A 16,291-nucleotide genomic window follows, 5' to 3' on the forward strand; every position below is an offset into this window, starting at 1 on the left:
GTCAAGGCCATTGGTCCATCAAAGATCAGCATTGTCTACACTCATGGCAGCAGCCCTCCAGGATCATGGATTTGTAGAGTTGGGACCCCAACGGTCATCTTGGCCAACCCCCTGCAATGCAGGAACCTCAACTAAAACATCAATGACAGGTGGCCATCCAAACTCTGCTTGGAAACCTCCAAGGAAGGAAAGTCCACCACATTCTGGGGGAGTCTGTTCCACTGCTGAACAGCTCTTATCAGAAAGTTATTATTGAGGTTTAGTCAGAATCTCCTTTCTTGTAACTTGAAGCCATTGCTTTGAGCCCTACGCTTTGGAGCAGGAAAAAACAAGCTTACTCCATCTTCCATGTGACAGGGTTTTAGACAGAAGACTCTTCCAGCCAAATATATTGCTCTGTTTTCCTTTGGAGTCCAATTGGGGGGGGGGCTTTTTTCTGGGCAGCCCAGGACCTCCATGCACACTGGCTAGGCTTGCACCCCGGGCGTCACTTCAGTACTGCGAACGCAGCGGTTTGACTTCAGCCCTGGAGAAGCGCTCCATTGTCTATCGAGTCAGACGGATGCCAACAAAAACAACGGCCCATATACTATGAAAAGTGTGCAAAGCGATCTGAGCCCAGGTTTTTTTTTAATACATATTTTCTAGAAGGGAGCGACTCACACAAGACTAGGAAGAAACAGGGTGAGCGTAAGGGAGTGGCGTTGATTGTTTAATGACTGTTCATCACACAAGTTTTTATTTCAGCTGCTGCCGTGCGTTTACTGAAAACCCAATAAAAACCGCTGATAGGCAGTGCCATGCAACAGCAGGCACAAGCTGGATGCAGTGCCAGCACAGCTAGTGAATGAGACTCTTTCACTCCCTAGATGTCTGGACACTCCTTCCCTCCTTTGCACTCAGTATCCCAAACACACCCAGTCCCCGAAGCAAAAGATTATCCATTTATTAAAGAGGAAATGCACAGCAGAGAACTTGCCAGCTATGGTTTCAAAGGCCAAACTCATCACAAGCGAAAGTCCAGAGGGGAAGCGACGTTTATGATCGGAACAAGTGCATTTACATGTTATGACTGGGGAGAGAAGAGTCAATGGTAGACTTGAGGAAGCTATAAACCGTAAGAGAAAGCCTGCAGTGTATTGCCTACTCTCCTAAGAAGGCGCTGCTCAGAAATTACGCCAGATGTTCCACTCCCAGTTTATGTCAGCCTTGGGACCAACACTTCGGATTAGCATCTGAAGAGGGGGTTTTATTATCCCCCATCATTAGCTTGCAAGCTGCTATCAGATGCTCTGAAGGCACCTGGTGGTATAGTCTCTGAAGCTAAGGAGGTCAGGGCCTGACCAAGCCTTCTCCCCACTTATCCTAAGTCTCATTTAGTAGGGATCTGTGGTGCAGGAGCAACAGGAAAGGCAGCCAGAGTATTGGGCTACAAGATCCCCTCCAGGCCACCCGGCTGGTTTCCAAACAGATTCAGACAGTCGGAGGCACAGCTACTCTTGATTTGACGAGTTCAAATGTCTAGCCAACCTAATTCACAAAAAATACAGCTCATCTCTATGTATAAGTAAGCCACACCGTGCTTTCCCCTCTTCCGTAAAGAAAAAACACTGCACAGTCACACATAATCCTGTAAGCATAACAAACCCTGGAAAAGAGAAGATGGGAAATGCAGGTTTGGCTAACGATGCACTCCAGACCATTCATTCATTATGGAGCTCAGTTAGGCACCAAACTACCGGCAGCCCCTGCCTCTAAAGTTCAAATGTGCTTTTAGCTTGTAAGGCGCTTTGCTCCAGTCTTTTATTTCAACTTTACAGTATCCTTATTGAAGCGTTCAAAATTCGTCAGGCACGGGGAGCATTTTGCACCTGGCTATCAGTGCCAGGGCACCAGGATGGCGCCTGGCGTCTCCACCATCTGGAGGTGCATGCCTGAGGATCCTTGAATCTTGACTGTTTTCACACACTGGCAAGACATTCTGTAGAATTCTATTCATTATATTGTACCTGCACAATCAAAATGAATGTCAGGAACCAAAACATCATACTGAAAAATACGACTTTCAAACCATCTGGTCCAAAAACAGCAACTAGGCATTCCATTTTGGCGACTGTAACCCTGTTTATGGTGCTGGAGGAAACTCTTGAGAGTCCCATGGACTGCAAGAAGATAAAACCAATCCATTCTGAAGGAAATCAGCCCTGAGTGCTCACTGGAAGGACAGATCCTGAAGCTGAGGCTCCAATAATTTGGCCACCTCATGAGAAGACTCCCTGGAAAAGACCCTGATGTTGGGAAAGAATGAGGGCACAAGAAGAAGGGGACGACAGAGGATGAGATGGTTGGATAGTGTTCTTGAAGCTACCAACATGAGTTTGACCAAACTGCGGGAGGCAGTGGAAGACAGGAATGCCTGGGGTCACAAAGAGTTGGACACGACTAAACGACTTAACAACAACAACCACCCTGCTTTGGCACCTAGTTTGGCACCTAGTTTGTATAATTGAGTTTCTACCACTGTCTTATTGGCTTGAGCCATTATTACTTCCATCTTTGAGACATTTCAGAAGACCAACAAGCATGCTCATAGCCAAACTGAGGTCTGAAATGAGATCCCTGAAGTGCCCATCACCCCAGCCATCCAGAAAACAACAAGAATACCAGGAATATTTATTGGGTCAAATGCAACAGCAAAAGCTCAGAGCTCTCAAGACAGAGAGGATGCATTGAATAGTTGTGTTCTCAATCAACCAACACCTACATAATGGAGTGTGTGTGTCTGCATCTGCTCTCCTTGTAGAGACACAGCGGTTTTCCTTTCCAGCTTGTAGGGAAGCCAAGCTCTTTGAGCAGACATGTGGGGAGCAGCTCTATTATTCTCCTATCAGGGTATACAGAATGTATTTAACGAAGGACTGCTCACTAGGAGGCAGGCAAGAAGGGGCCCACCTCGCAAACCACCATGTGATGGGCCAAAGCTGTGACAGGGAAACATTTCAGCCCGAGGACCAAATTCCGCCATGGCCAATCTTCCAGGGGCCGCATGCAAACAATGGGTGGGACCAGAAGCAAAAGTAGGCAGAGAAACAGATGCAAGCCTTATTTTTGTACAGTCCGCTGTATTCCAGCAACACAAAAGTCAAAGACTTCTGACTTTTGTCAGAGGTTCCCAACACCCCCAACACAATTCTCCATCCAGGAAATATGGAGTAATTATCACAGGTGAAGGACACATTCCAGCCAGGTGGAGGCACTTTGGAGGGTGGGGAGCAGGGCTGGTGAGAGGCATCATCTGGGGAAGAGTCCTGAAGTCCATTTGGTCCATTTCTTAAAAGAAGAACATTTGGGTGGGACGGTGGAGAAGCGAGGCAGTCTGGAAATAAAGAGGAAGTGTCTCCTATAGAAAAAAAGATGCAACACATTTTGATACGGCTCTCAAGTTTGCATCCGCTGTGAATTCCCATCACTCTATTCATGGGAACATGTTGGCTTATTAATTGGTAGAACCACTTGAGAAAGGCTGTACTTAATTTTTTTAAAAAATCCTTACGCACACACACCACCCCAGCTACCTGAGGTCACATTCTTCCATTTGTTAATAAAAGATTCAGGCTGGCATCCTAATAACATATTCGGAACCACGGCTCAAAAAGCACATCGTAGACATTCTTTAAGCCTCAAACACCAAAGCAAGAATCGCTAGCTACTGTCATTATGCCCTTTGTTTAAAAATGGCATAAGCATATTTAACCTAACCAAAACCATGCAATTAGTATGAGCGCAATGCCGAGGCTTCAAGAAAAGGAATTTTTAAAGAGACACTAATGTGCCGAGCATTTAAAGCCTGGTGCCAGCTCACTCGGTGCACGCTGTGTCGAGCCCGTTGCAGAGTGTCGTCAGTGAATCCTAAAGTGTCACTGCGCATCTGACGACACTCTGTCCAATCCTGTTCCACAATACGCTCTTTATGTAACTGCCATACAGCAATGAGACCAAGAAAGGGAAGGGAACAGAACTGATCATACAAGCACGAAAACAGGGATGAAAAGATACGCATCACTTTTTTATTTTAAAAAATGTCCACTGCATTTTAATAGGCTGCATTTGCAGAGCCCACCGAGAAAAACACAGCTTCCGCTAAGACACTGTACTGCCAGTTTGTATGGCATGGATTTCATTCCTAACATCAGGCAACTCTAGATGGGCAATTTGGTACTGTGGACACAGAAACTGGCAAGAACCAGTTTATACTCTCAGTAAAATCAAATAGTAAAGCTTCTCCTGGATTGATCCACTTCAGGCTGCCGCAGGTGGGAATGGAATATTCCAGCACTCAGCTATGCAAGTTATCTAGCATGTTAGGGAGAAAGGTTCAGTCTAGATTTCTCCCAGTCATTATCTCTGGAGCTTTTGCCATAATTATATGATTTTCAAGTGTGGTCCAAGGTAGCACTCTGGCCTCCCTTGCTTCAGATATATGGCTTATAATACATTTGGTATTGGGAACTCAGATAGGAGTTCTGACCTTCTTTGGAGGTCTTTAAGCAGAGGCTTGACAACCATATGTCAGGAGTGCTCTGATGGTGTTTCCTGCTTGGCAGGGGGTTGGACTCGATGGCCCTTGTGGTCTCTTCCAACTCTATGATTCTATGATTCTAGGAGCCAAATGGCTCCTGAAACCAAGGTTACAGGCGCCAAAACAGTTTGCCATTTGGGTGCAAGATGGCTCTAATGTCTTATTTTTCAAATGATGGACTGACTATGATTGATTATCAGTTAAACGTCTGGCTAGTTCAGATGGCAACCCTGAGCTAGGTTAAGAGCTTTGATACCTTAAAGAAGAAAAGTCCCTTGATTCAGGGACAGTGCACATATATAGTGGACTATTCCAACTTCTTCTTCTTCTTAATGGAGACTGCTCCTGCTCAGGCTGCATAGAAAAAGCATTTCGGTTCCAGAAATTCATTCTGTTGTGCAGATAAAATATAACTGATAGAATTCTACAGGATGGGGTATTAGTGTGTGAAAACAGGCAAGACCCTGTGATCCCCAGGCACGCACCTCCAGATGGTGGAGACGTCATGCGCCATCCTGGTGCCCCAACATCTTCACTTGGTCGCAAGTGATCAGAAGCTAGGTGCAAAATGTAGCTCGCTAATTTCAAACACTGGATACATACAGGCATATACAGTGGTACCTCAGGTTAAGTACTTAATTCGTTCCGGAGGTCCATTCTTAACCTGAAACTGTTCTTAACCTGAAGCACCACTTTAGCTAATGGGGCCTCCTGCTGCTGCCACGCCGTTGGAGCACGATTTCTGTTCTCATCCTGAAGCAAAGTTCTTAACCTGAAGCACTACTTCTGGGTTAGCGGATGTAACCTGAAGCGTACGTAACCTGAAGTGTATGTAACCCGAGGTACCACTGTATATTTATTTGTCTGCCACCTTTCCACAATTCGAATCATGCTCCAGGCGGCTTATAACATGAAAAAATACATAACTGCAACATTGCAGAAGTAGTCATAAGCAACAAATACAACATCAAAATATAAACAAGCAAACTGAAGAATTTCCACATAAATCACAAAAACCCAACAGCAACAACAACCCAACCCAACTAAAAAACCCCGCAAACAACACCGCAGCTCAAGAGCCTGTTCAGTAGCCTCAGCTTTTGTAGCTGGAGTCAGTCAGGGAGAGTGTACAGCCTCACCCATGTATGGAGTTCCCAAGGGGTCTCTCAATTTTGCACCATTTTACCTGAAAACTGTAGCAAGACAGCAGAGAGGAAGGGAACAAAGCTTGCCAACTTAAGATTTTTAAAGATAAAATATGAGGCCTGCACAGCTTGGCTCTAATGCAGCAGCAAAAGGCGAAGCTGACAGATCCCCTCTACAGCCGGACCCCATACAGATTCAAGGGAATGAGGCACCATTAGCAAATTCCTTATCAGCTAGGGTTGCCATATGTCTGGGAAATACCAGACATGTCCTCTTTTGGGGGGACCAACAGGCCCATCCAGGGGGCATTTTTACATTTTAAAGGAAATGTCTGGGATTTGGGGAGGTATTTATTTATTTGGGGGTTGGCTCAGGCGGCTCTGCACACTGTAGCCGCTGCCAGCTCAAGCCCAAGTTGGGAAAAGAGGCACACTGGTGCAGCGGCGGCCTCATACACCAGCGCCCCTCTTTCACCAGCTCGGGCTGTCCTCTTTTTTGTTCTTCAAGATATGGCAACCCTATTATCAGAATCACCTTCTTTTTCATCTGTTCCCTCCGTGGAGCAGCAGCTACACTGGTGTGAGAGCCCTTGTGGAAAAAGGAGCGTGAGCAGGTAATGCTCTGCTAAATTAAGCTGGCTGGCAGGAACCCTAGTTATGGGGTAATTGCTTTCCCCCAGAAGCATCAATAGCAATGACAGGTGTTCTTTAAAGGGAAAGGGATGAATGGCTGAAATTCCTGTGGCAGAAGCAGACATGGATGTGAAAGGGGTAGCAGTGGGAAGATGTAGTTTCCCCCCCAAAGAACTAGATCTTCTAAGGTACAGTAGTCAGTACATTTTACAAGATCACATATTGCATAACTAGCTTTGAAGAATGCTAGTATTTGCATAGCATTAGCAAAAACACCATTCATTTTTATTCCCTGGGAACACCCCAAAACATGTGCATTAACAAATCCTGAAAGGAGTCAACACCATGGGACTCATTCTTCATATTCACAAGTGTGCACTGGTGAAAAGTCACTTATTCTACCACAGGAATACCACACCACCAACTCAAAGTAAACAGTCATGCCCATCATGGATTCCTCATAGCTCAAACCAAACAGAGCTACCCAAACATACCTTATATTTTTACAGCCAAGGAGTGAAAACTGAGGACTCCAGCACTGAGAGTCCACAGTCCCTTCTCAAACCTTCCCTTTGGAAAGAAGCACATGACACGTCACACAAGCCAATTACCTGTGCAGGTAAGAGAAAAATTGTGTACGCAGGCATACAGGGTTTCCCATTAGAATTTATTGCCTGCCCTTCACACTAAGATCCCAGGGCGGGAAGCAACAATTAAAACACATTATTAAATCCAGTTTAAAATTACAAAAATAAGTGAGTAAACTGAAGGGCAAAATATATGCTAGCTCATTGAAATCTTTGGAACCATGTCCTATACTATATACAGACATAGACAGAAACAAATAAAGTCCCATCTACATTAACGGACAGCACAATACCAAGCATGACTTGTAGTCCTGACTTTTTTCCTTTTTGCTAACTGCACCAAATTGCCTGTTTTAGGTTTTTATTCCCTTTTAACTGGCTTCAATGCAAAACAGCTACCTTTGTAAGAAAAGGGATTAACAAATGCAACAGCAAAATAATCGCAATCTTGTCTACTCAGAAGTAAATCCTGCTGAATTCAACAGGGCTTGCTCCCAGGTGTGGGAGGCCAAGATCCCCAAGCTGCACGCTCCTTCTGTGCTGCAAATTCATCGTGTCATAAGGAGCCTTTGGGACCTGGGCTGGCAATTGCTCCAGTTTCCTAATCCCTTAAGCAAAAAAAGGGGCTGAGATGTGAAGCTCCTCCGAGGTCCCTGGTGATGGAACAAGGAAGTCTTTGCAATTCGAGCAGCAGGGTCAAGCCTCCTCTCTCGAATTTAAGGGGGCCGTTTGGCTTAAGGGAAGCCTTCAAAAGGCACAGAATCAAATCCCAAAGAGTTGGAAAAAAGGGGGGGGGGAAGAATATGAGTGTGAAGAAAGGAGCCCTCACCCCAAATCCCTGCCTCCTGGAAACAGAAAATCTCTCCATCATCCCAAAGCCTGGAAGCAGCAGGGACTCCAACTCCATATTCCCCAAGCACGACAAAATCCTAAATATAGGGGCCCTCCTACACTCAAGCAGGGGGGGGGGGGGGAATGGGGACAAGAAGCCTCCGCCCCACACAAAAAAAACCAATAACCCTGAAATGCAAAGGCAGCCCAAATCCTGCAGGGCCCCCGCTTTAAGCCCTGAATACGGAGAAGCCCCCACACCCCCCAAAGCTAAAGGAGGTCCAAGACCCCCACCAAAAAGGATGGAGACACCTCGAGTCCACGCCTCGACCCCACAGACACCCCAAAATATGTGCAGGGGGGAGGGATTCCTCTCCCCAAAATGAGGCTGAAACCCGAACGACCCCGCCTCAAATATCACCCCCCCCCCAAAAAAGGGAAGAATTCCCCTACAATCCTTCAAGGAGGGAAAAACCCCAAATAAGGGGGCAAGTCCTATTATAGGGGTAATTGGGGGGTGTGGGGCTCCCAAGGGCGCCCTCGGGGGTTGTTTCGGTGAGGGGGTGAAGGAACCCCCCTGCTGTGGTACCCGAGGCCCGCGGCGGGTTCCACGCGAGCCCCCGGCGCGGGCCCTCCCGCGAGCGGCCTCGCCTCACCTGGCGAGGGGGCGGCTCTGGGGCCTCCGACGCTCCTTCTCCTTCTGCTGGCGGCGGCGGCGCTTCTCCTCCTCCTCCTCCTCCTCCGGCGCTACCTTCGCCGACGTCTCCTCCGTCCCGCTTCCCTCGCTCGGCCCCCGACCCGCGCTGGGAGGAGCCGCGGCCTCCCGCCAATCCAAGGCCCGGGGCGGAGCAGCGGCGCCGAGTGGGGCGCCGCCCGCCGGGGGAGGCTGCTGCTGCGGCGGCGGCAGGCCGGGCTGGGCCGACCAGGCGCCCGCTCCGACCCGCGGGCCTCGCCGGCTCCCCGCCGCCTCAGCAGGGACAGGCGGGCAGTCCTCCGACGCCGCCTCGGGGCTGAGTGGATTTGGGGCCCAGAGCCAAGCTCAGCCCCCGGGACACCCACACAAGCCCCGGCGCGGGCAAGGCCCTGGGGCCCAGCGCCACGCTTATGGGGGTTATTCTTAGTATTGGTTCATTTCCTATGCTGCCCTTACTCCGAGGAACACAGAGCGGTGGAAGAACACAAAAATATACAAAAGGGAAGAGGGCAGACGCTTTAGTAGTGCCAGGTTGTGGGGCTGGCTTTATTATTTATTTCTTTAATTATTAACAGTTGTTATTATTGTTATTGTTGTTATTATTATTATTATTATTATTATTAATTTATACCCCGCCCATCTGGCTGGGTTTCCCCAGCCACTCTGGGCGTCTTCCAACAAAACACTAAAATACAATAGCATTTCTATACAGTCATACCTCGGGTTACAGACGCTTCAGGTTGTGGTTTTTTTTTTGGGTTACGGACCACCAAAACCCGAAAGTACTGGAACAGGTTACCTCCGGGGTTCAGCAGTAGCGCATGCACAAAAGCACTAAATTGCTCTTTGCGCATGCGCAGAAGTGCCAAATCGCAACCCGAGCATGCACAGACACGCAGCTGCGGGTTGCGAATGTGTATCCCGCACGGATCACGTTCGCAACCCCTAGCGTCCACGGTACCTCCCTCCGAGGATCACAGCGTTTTGTAGTATAAAAGCACAAAAGTATGTGTTAAAGGCTCAAATGTAAGAGGGCGGCCGCTTTAGTAGTGCCAGGTTGCGGGGCTGGCATTATTATTATTATTATTAATTATTTACATTTCTATACAGTCATACCTCAGGTTACAGACACTTCAGGTTGGGTTTTTTCAGGTTAAACGTAAAGGGACCCCTGACCACCCAGTCGTGGCCGACTCTGGGGTTGCAGCGCTCATCTCGCTTTACTAGCTGAGGGAGCCGGCGTACAGCTTCCGGGTCATGTGGCCAGCATGACTAAGCCGCTTCTGGCGAACCAGAGCAGTGCACGGAAACACCGTTTCCCTTCCCGCCGGAGCGGTACCTATTTATCTACTTGCACTTTGACGTGCTTTCGAACTGCTAGGTTGGCAGGAGCAGGGACTGAGCAATGGGAGCTCACCCTGTCTCGGGGATTCGAACCACCGACCTTCTGATCAGCAAGTCCTAGGCTCTGTGGTTTAACCCACAGCGCCACCCGCGTCCCTTGGTACTAACTCTTAAACCCAGTTTAATATAAGGTTACCAGACATCCCCATTTCCTGGGGTCAGTCCCCAGATTTACAAATCAATCCCCTGATAAAATCCTATCATTCCTACTGAAGTTGAAAAGTGCCCCCGGATTCATTGAAAAAAAATCTGGTAACCTTACAGTGGTACCTCGGGTTACATACACTTCAGGTTACCAACTCCACTAATCCAGAAATAGTGCTTCAGGTTAGGAACTTTGCTTCAGGATGAGTACAGAAATCGTGCTCCGGTGGTGCGGCAGCAGCGGGAGTCCCCATTAGCTAAAGTGGTGCTTCAGGTTAAGAACAGTTTCAGGTTAAGTACGGACCTCTGGAACGAATTAAGTACTTAACCTGAGGTACCACTGTAGTTTAATACCAATTTTTCTCTCTCCCCCCCCCCCCCCGGAAAGTGCTAACCTTAACTTGAGCCTGGTGCCAGTTTTTTAAAGTTTATTTGGTTTGGTGGGCTTTTTGTTTTTAACATGTGGTGCTAATCTTACAGGCAGCCTGATACCAGCCACCCCCACAATGCAAAGCTTTGACAATCTTCTGCTAAAGGATGGTCTGCATATTGTATAACTTTCGCCGAGACACTTAGCCTCTCGGCATTACAGCCTTTCCCAGGCATGAAGAAAACAAGAGATAAAATTACAGCCCTATCTTATCACGGTCCAAGGAAGAAGTCTGATTCTGTCAGAGTAATTAGGGGATCAGCCAAACCTCCGCAGCTCTGGTGTGTGGGCAGTGGATTATTTAATTATTGCGCTTATCAGGGCTTTTCATGGGCGTATACCACCTTATCACCGTGCTGTTTGCTTTAACCGTGAAAACAATTGCCTGCAGACACTGTGTACAGCTCCCCATTTTTTGCTCAAGATAGGCTAAGAGCTGCATGTCAGTGGAGACATTTTCCTCAAGGGGTGGAAAGGTGCTTAGATGCTTTTGCACATGGGTAGGCAAACTAAGGCCCGGGGCTGGATCCGGCCCAATCGCCTTCTAAATCCGGCCCGCCGACGGTCTGGGAATCAGCGTGTTTTTACATGAGTAGAATGTGTGCTTTTATTTAAAATGCATCTCTGGGTTATTTGTGGGGCATAGGAATTTGTTCATTTCTCTGTCTTCAAAATATAGTCCGGCCCACCACATGGTCTGAGGAACGGTGGACCGGCCCACGGCTGAAAAATGTTGCTTACCCCTGGCTTAGATGCCTTTGCAGCTGCTCCCAAGTCATGTGGTCCCATTTGGAAACCTTAAGGAAACTGAGTGGGACCCAAAATCTGTCTCATCCCACACTCTGTCGTCAACAGCGGCCACCCAGAAAAGCACATGGCCTCCAACATTTCTCCGATGAAAATAGGGACGTCCCATTCCATAATGATAATTTTACTATTTATACCCCCACACATCTTACTGAGTTGCCCCAGCCACTTTGGGCAGCTTCCAACATACCGTATTTTTCGCCCCATAGGACGCACTTTTTCCCCTCCAAAAATGAAGGGGAAATGTGTGTGCGTCCTATGGGGCGAATGCAGGCTTTCGCTGAAGCCTGGAGAGCGAGAGGGGTCGGTGCGCTCCCGCGGCTTGCGGAGAGTTGCCTGCATGCTGAAGGCTGGGCGCACTGAGCTCAGCGCGCCCAGACTTTGCGCAGCTCTCTGCAAGGCGTGGGAGGCCGCGCCTGGGGGGGAAATTATTTTTTCCCTTTTAGTCCCCCCCCAAAAAAAACCTAGGTGCGCCTTATGGGATGGAGCGTCCTATAGGGCAAAAAATACGGTATGTAAAAACATTAAAAAACGTCCCTCTACAGGATTGCCTTCAGACGGCTTGGAGGTGGGGGCAGATAACTCCATCCCCTCCAACATTTCTCCAATGAAAATAGAGACATCCTAAGGGAAAGTAGGACATTCTGGGATCAAATCAGAAACCCGGACAGCTTCTCTAAATCAGGGACGTCCCTGGGAAATAGGGACACTTGGAGGGTCTGAAAGCAGGACATGAAGGCTGCATGTAGCTGGTATCGTGGTATACTGCTGCTGAACATGGAAGTTCCATTGTCATGGCTAATACACAGCCCTTCTCCTTTACATCTGCAGGCGAGGCAGTGGATGTGCCAGACAGTTTGATAATATTACACCAATTCAGACCTGACGCTGCCTGGCTGCCTGTTAGTTTTCGAGCCCAAGTCAAAGTGCTGGTTTTGACTTGCAAAGCCTTAAACAGCTCAGGGCCGCAATACCTCAAGGCTTTATCCACAATAAATTCCCTTTATCCACAGGGAAGTTTGTGGAATTCTCCTGCTTGTGGGATGCTCTCTTCAGGGAGACTCGCCTGGCCCCTTCGTTACATATCTTTATGCGCCAGGAAAAGCATTCCTCTTCTCCCACGCCTTTAGCTTATTAAACAATCTATGGGTTTTTAAACTCTGTATGTTTGTGACTGATTTTATTTGTTACTATGTTATGCGCTTCTGTGTTGCTATATTGTAAACTGCCCTGTGATCCTTGAATGAAGGGTGGTATAAAAATGTATATTATTATTATTATTATTAAATTTTATATGCCTCCCTTCATCCAAAGATCTCAGGACGGTTCACAAGATAAAAATGCATGGTAGAAGTAAAAAAAGAAGTGTTTTTTTTGTTTTTGTTTTTTAAAAATGAAAACAACCCTTCCCCTAACACATTTAAAAGACCATAGAATATTGTCGACCAGTGCGACCAAGGCAGTTTCAGTCCCTGAGACCTGAATCCCGACTGGAAGGGATCCAAAAGGTCCAAGCTTCCAGTTGGGATTCAGTCAATGATCTCTGGCGGACTAGGGACAAAGGTGAGAGCTGTTTCCTAGTTCTGCTGGATCTCTCAGCAGCATTTGATACCATCGACCATAACATCCTTCTGGACTTGCTTGAGGGGCTGGGAGCTGGGGGTACTGTTATACAGTGGTTCCGCTCCTTTCTCCTGGGCTGTGTCCAGAAAGTGGTGGGGGGATGAGTGTTCAGACCCCTGGCTCTCACTTGTGGGATGCCTCAGGGTTCTGTCCTCTCCCCCATGCTTTTCAACATTTACATGCAGCCGCTGGCAGAGATCATCAGGGGGTTTGGGCTGGGTATTCATCAGTATGCGGATGATACCCAGCTCTACCTCTCTTTTAAATCAGAACCAGTGAAGGTCCTGTGTGAGTGTCTGGAGGCAGTTGAAGGATGGATGGTGGCTAACAGATTGAGGTTGAATCCTGCCAAGACAGAAGTACTGTTTTAGGGGGACAGGGGACAGGCAGGTGTGGAGGACTCCCTGGTCCTGAATGGGGTAACTGTGCCCCTGATGGACCAGGTGCGCAGCCTGGGAGTCATTTTGGACTCACAGCTGTCCATGGAGGCGCAGGTCAATTCTGTGTCTAGGGCAACTGTTTACCAGCTCCATCTGGTACGCAGGATGAGCCCCTATCTGCCCGCGGACTGCCTCGCCAGAGTAGTGCATGCTCTGGTTAACTCCCGCTTGGACTACTGCAATGTGCTCTACGTGGGGCTACCTTTGAAGGTGACCCAGAAGCTACAACTAATCCAGAATGCAACAGCTAGACTGGTGACTGGGAGCAGCCGCCGAGACCACATAACACCGGTCTTGAAAGACCTACATTGGCTCCCAGTACGTTTCCGAGCACAATTCAAAGTGTTGGTGCTGACCTTTAAAGCCCTAAATGGCCTTGGTCCAATATATCTGAAGGAGCATCTCCACCACCACCGTTCTACTGGGACACTGAGGTCCAGCGCTGAGGGCCTTCTGGTGGTTCCCTCACTGCGAGAAGCCAAGTTACAGGGAACCAGGCAGAGGGCCTTCTTGGTAGTGGCGCCTACCCTGTGGAACGCCCTCCCACCAGATGTCAAAGAGAACTACAACTACCAGACTTTTAGAAGACATATGAAGGCAGCCCTGTGTAGGGAAGCTTTTAATGTTTGGTGTATTACTGTATTTTAATATTTGGCTGGAAGCCGCTGAGAGTGGCTGAGGAAGCCCAGCCAAATGGGCGGGGTATAAATAATAATTTATTATTATTATTATCCCTGGGGAAGGCATTCCACAGACAGGGAGCCACTGCAGAAAAGGCCCTTTCTCGTGTTGCCACCCTCCGGACCTCTCATGAAGCAGGCAGATGAAGAAGAGTCTCAGATTATGATCACAGATAAATTATTAAGTTTATTAATTTAATTTAAAAGTAGGTAAAATAAATTGTTGGCTATTCAGGGAACCTGTGACACCTGAACCATTCTGGAAATGGAAAGGGGTCTTGCACCCTAGTCCGTATTGTATTGTTCCTGTGGTGGTACAGCCTATGATATCAATCACCTGGGCTAGTGGGATGGCACAGAACGTTCAACAACATTCCAACCACTCGGGGAGCAAAAAGCTATCGGAATGTTTACAGTCCAACCTCTGTGAATGAAGACCATTAGTTTTCTACCAGGTCAGGTTGGAATCATTACTGCCATGAATGTGACAAAATGTTGATGCCTTTCAAGCCTTGCAGAAGAGGTGAGCCATCCTGCAGAATGTTTTTGATCTTATCTAATGCTAAGAGCTCTGTGTGTGAGAGAGTGTGCATGCATTTTTTTGGAGCTGGGGGGGGGGCAGGAGGCTTAACAAGGGATGGTTCTAATATAAGAACACGGGCAACTTTAGCAGGCCAAAGTATATTCATATTATTGTATACTAGAGAAAAACAGGTGGAAGAGCTGGAAGGAAGCAAAGGAGGTGTGGTAGCGGCAACAGGAGGCAGCCGTGAGAATGTAACAACCACAAGACAAAGGAAAACAGATGAAGAAGGTATACAAGATGCACTAACTTTATTCTCGTTTCCTGGCCACCCAATAACAACTGTTAAAGGACCTTAACTTCTGCCTCTTTTGTTGACCACCAGCATTACACTTTCCATTCTTATGTTCAGAATAGAGTAGTTGCACTGGAAGATGATAATCAGGCATCCACACAATATGACCAGTCCAACAAAGTTGATGTTGAAGAATCATTGCTTTGACACTGGTGACCTTTGCTTCGTCCAGTACACTGGCATTAGTTTGCCTGTCTTCCCAAGCGATGTGTAAAAAATTTTTTGGAGACACCATTGATGGAATTGATGGCATTTATAAGTCTCTCTCAAGGAAAATATTTTTTAAAAAAAGTATAAACACCAACAGTTGGTAAACACTGGCCTGCGAGAGCTCCAGTTGGAAAACAGCCTTTACCAAAGGTGTCATGGACTTTGAAACAAAATTAAAAAATTCCTTCCAGTAGCACCCAACTAAAGCTCATACCAATAACAAGCATAGTTGGTCTCTAAGGTGCTACTGGAAGGAATTTTTTTATTTTGTTTCGACTACGACAGACCAACACGGCCACCTACCTGTAACATGGACTTTGAAGACATTTGAACTCAGGCCACAGGGGAGAAACGTGCTAAGAGGAAGGCACTTCGGCAAAACCTCACCGTGATCAACTCCCGCCCGGAAACCTATGTCCCCACTGTGGAAGGACGTGTGGATCCAGAACTGGCCTCCACAGTCACTTATGGACTCACTGTTAAGACCGTGTTCATGGAAGACAATCTTGCTTGGCTAGAAGTGATTGCCAAAGACCTTCTGCCTGACACAGTCCATTACTGATATGCAAAGGCTTACACAGGTGAAAGGTGATCAGATAATGGAGTTGGAGAAAGCTGGACCGAGGAAAGTTCACATGTACCATCCCACTTGTACTTTGGCCACCAAAGAACCGGGAATGCTGGCATAAGCCTCTGCAGTGTGAATGCGATAGCAAACGACTAGCAGAAGGAACTCTCAGTTGCCAGGCAGCGTTGCAGAAAAGGCTTGCCTCACGTGGGCGGCTGCTGCTGCGTCGTGTCAGAGAAAGCCACCTTAATTATGCACCGGTTGCAGCTATGCGCAGCCACAGATTCAGAGTGCCAATTACGCAGTGAACACAAAGCCTTGGAAAGAGATTGCAAAAAGGCAGCAGCAACTTGCATGACACCTGAACACTGAACAGGTGCAACCTTTGCAGAGCTCCACGACAGGCAGGTATCAGTAGGTGCCGTTTTCTTCCTCTGTGTATCTGCAGGCCAGGAAAACATTGTACCCGCTGGTTTCTGTCTTGTAAGGTAAAGGTAAAGGGACCCCTGACCATTAGGTCCAGTTGTGGCCGACTCTGGGGTTGCGGCGTTCATCTCGCTTTATTGGCCGAGGGAGCCGGCGTACAGCTTCCAGGTCATGTGGCCAGCATGACTAAGCCGCTTCTGGCGAACCAGAGC

At 47.8% G+C, this 16,291-nt stretch overlaps 1 protein-coding gene across 2 annotated transcripts in view; it reads right to left on the reverse strand.

The window, feature by feature from the left end:
• FBXO34 (F-box protein 34) overlaps positions 1–8,604 on the reverse strand; it is a 58,448-nt gene extending 49,844 nt beyond the window's left edge. Inside the window, exon 1 of one of the 2 annotated variants that reach the window (XM_083436347.1) lies at positions 8,432–8,604. The gene's annotated coding sequence lies outside the window, so the exon portion shown is untranslated. Of the gene's footprint in view, positions 1–7,773; positions 7,934–8,431 lie in introns of those variants that run through there. The other variant, XM_083436348.1, reaches the window with a different exon arrangement.
• Between the last annotated feature and the right edge of the window lie 7,687 nt (positions 8,605–16,291).

Source organism: Podarcis tiliguerta (genome assembly GCF_965153285.1).
Source record: "Podarcis tiliguerta genome assembly, chromosome: 1".
NCBI classification, from domain to species: Eukaryota; Metazoa; Chordata; class Lepidosauria; order Squamata; family Lacertidae; genus Podarcis; species Podarcis tiliguerta.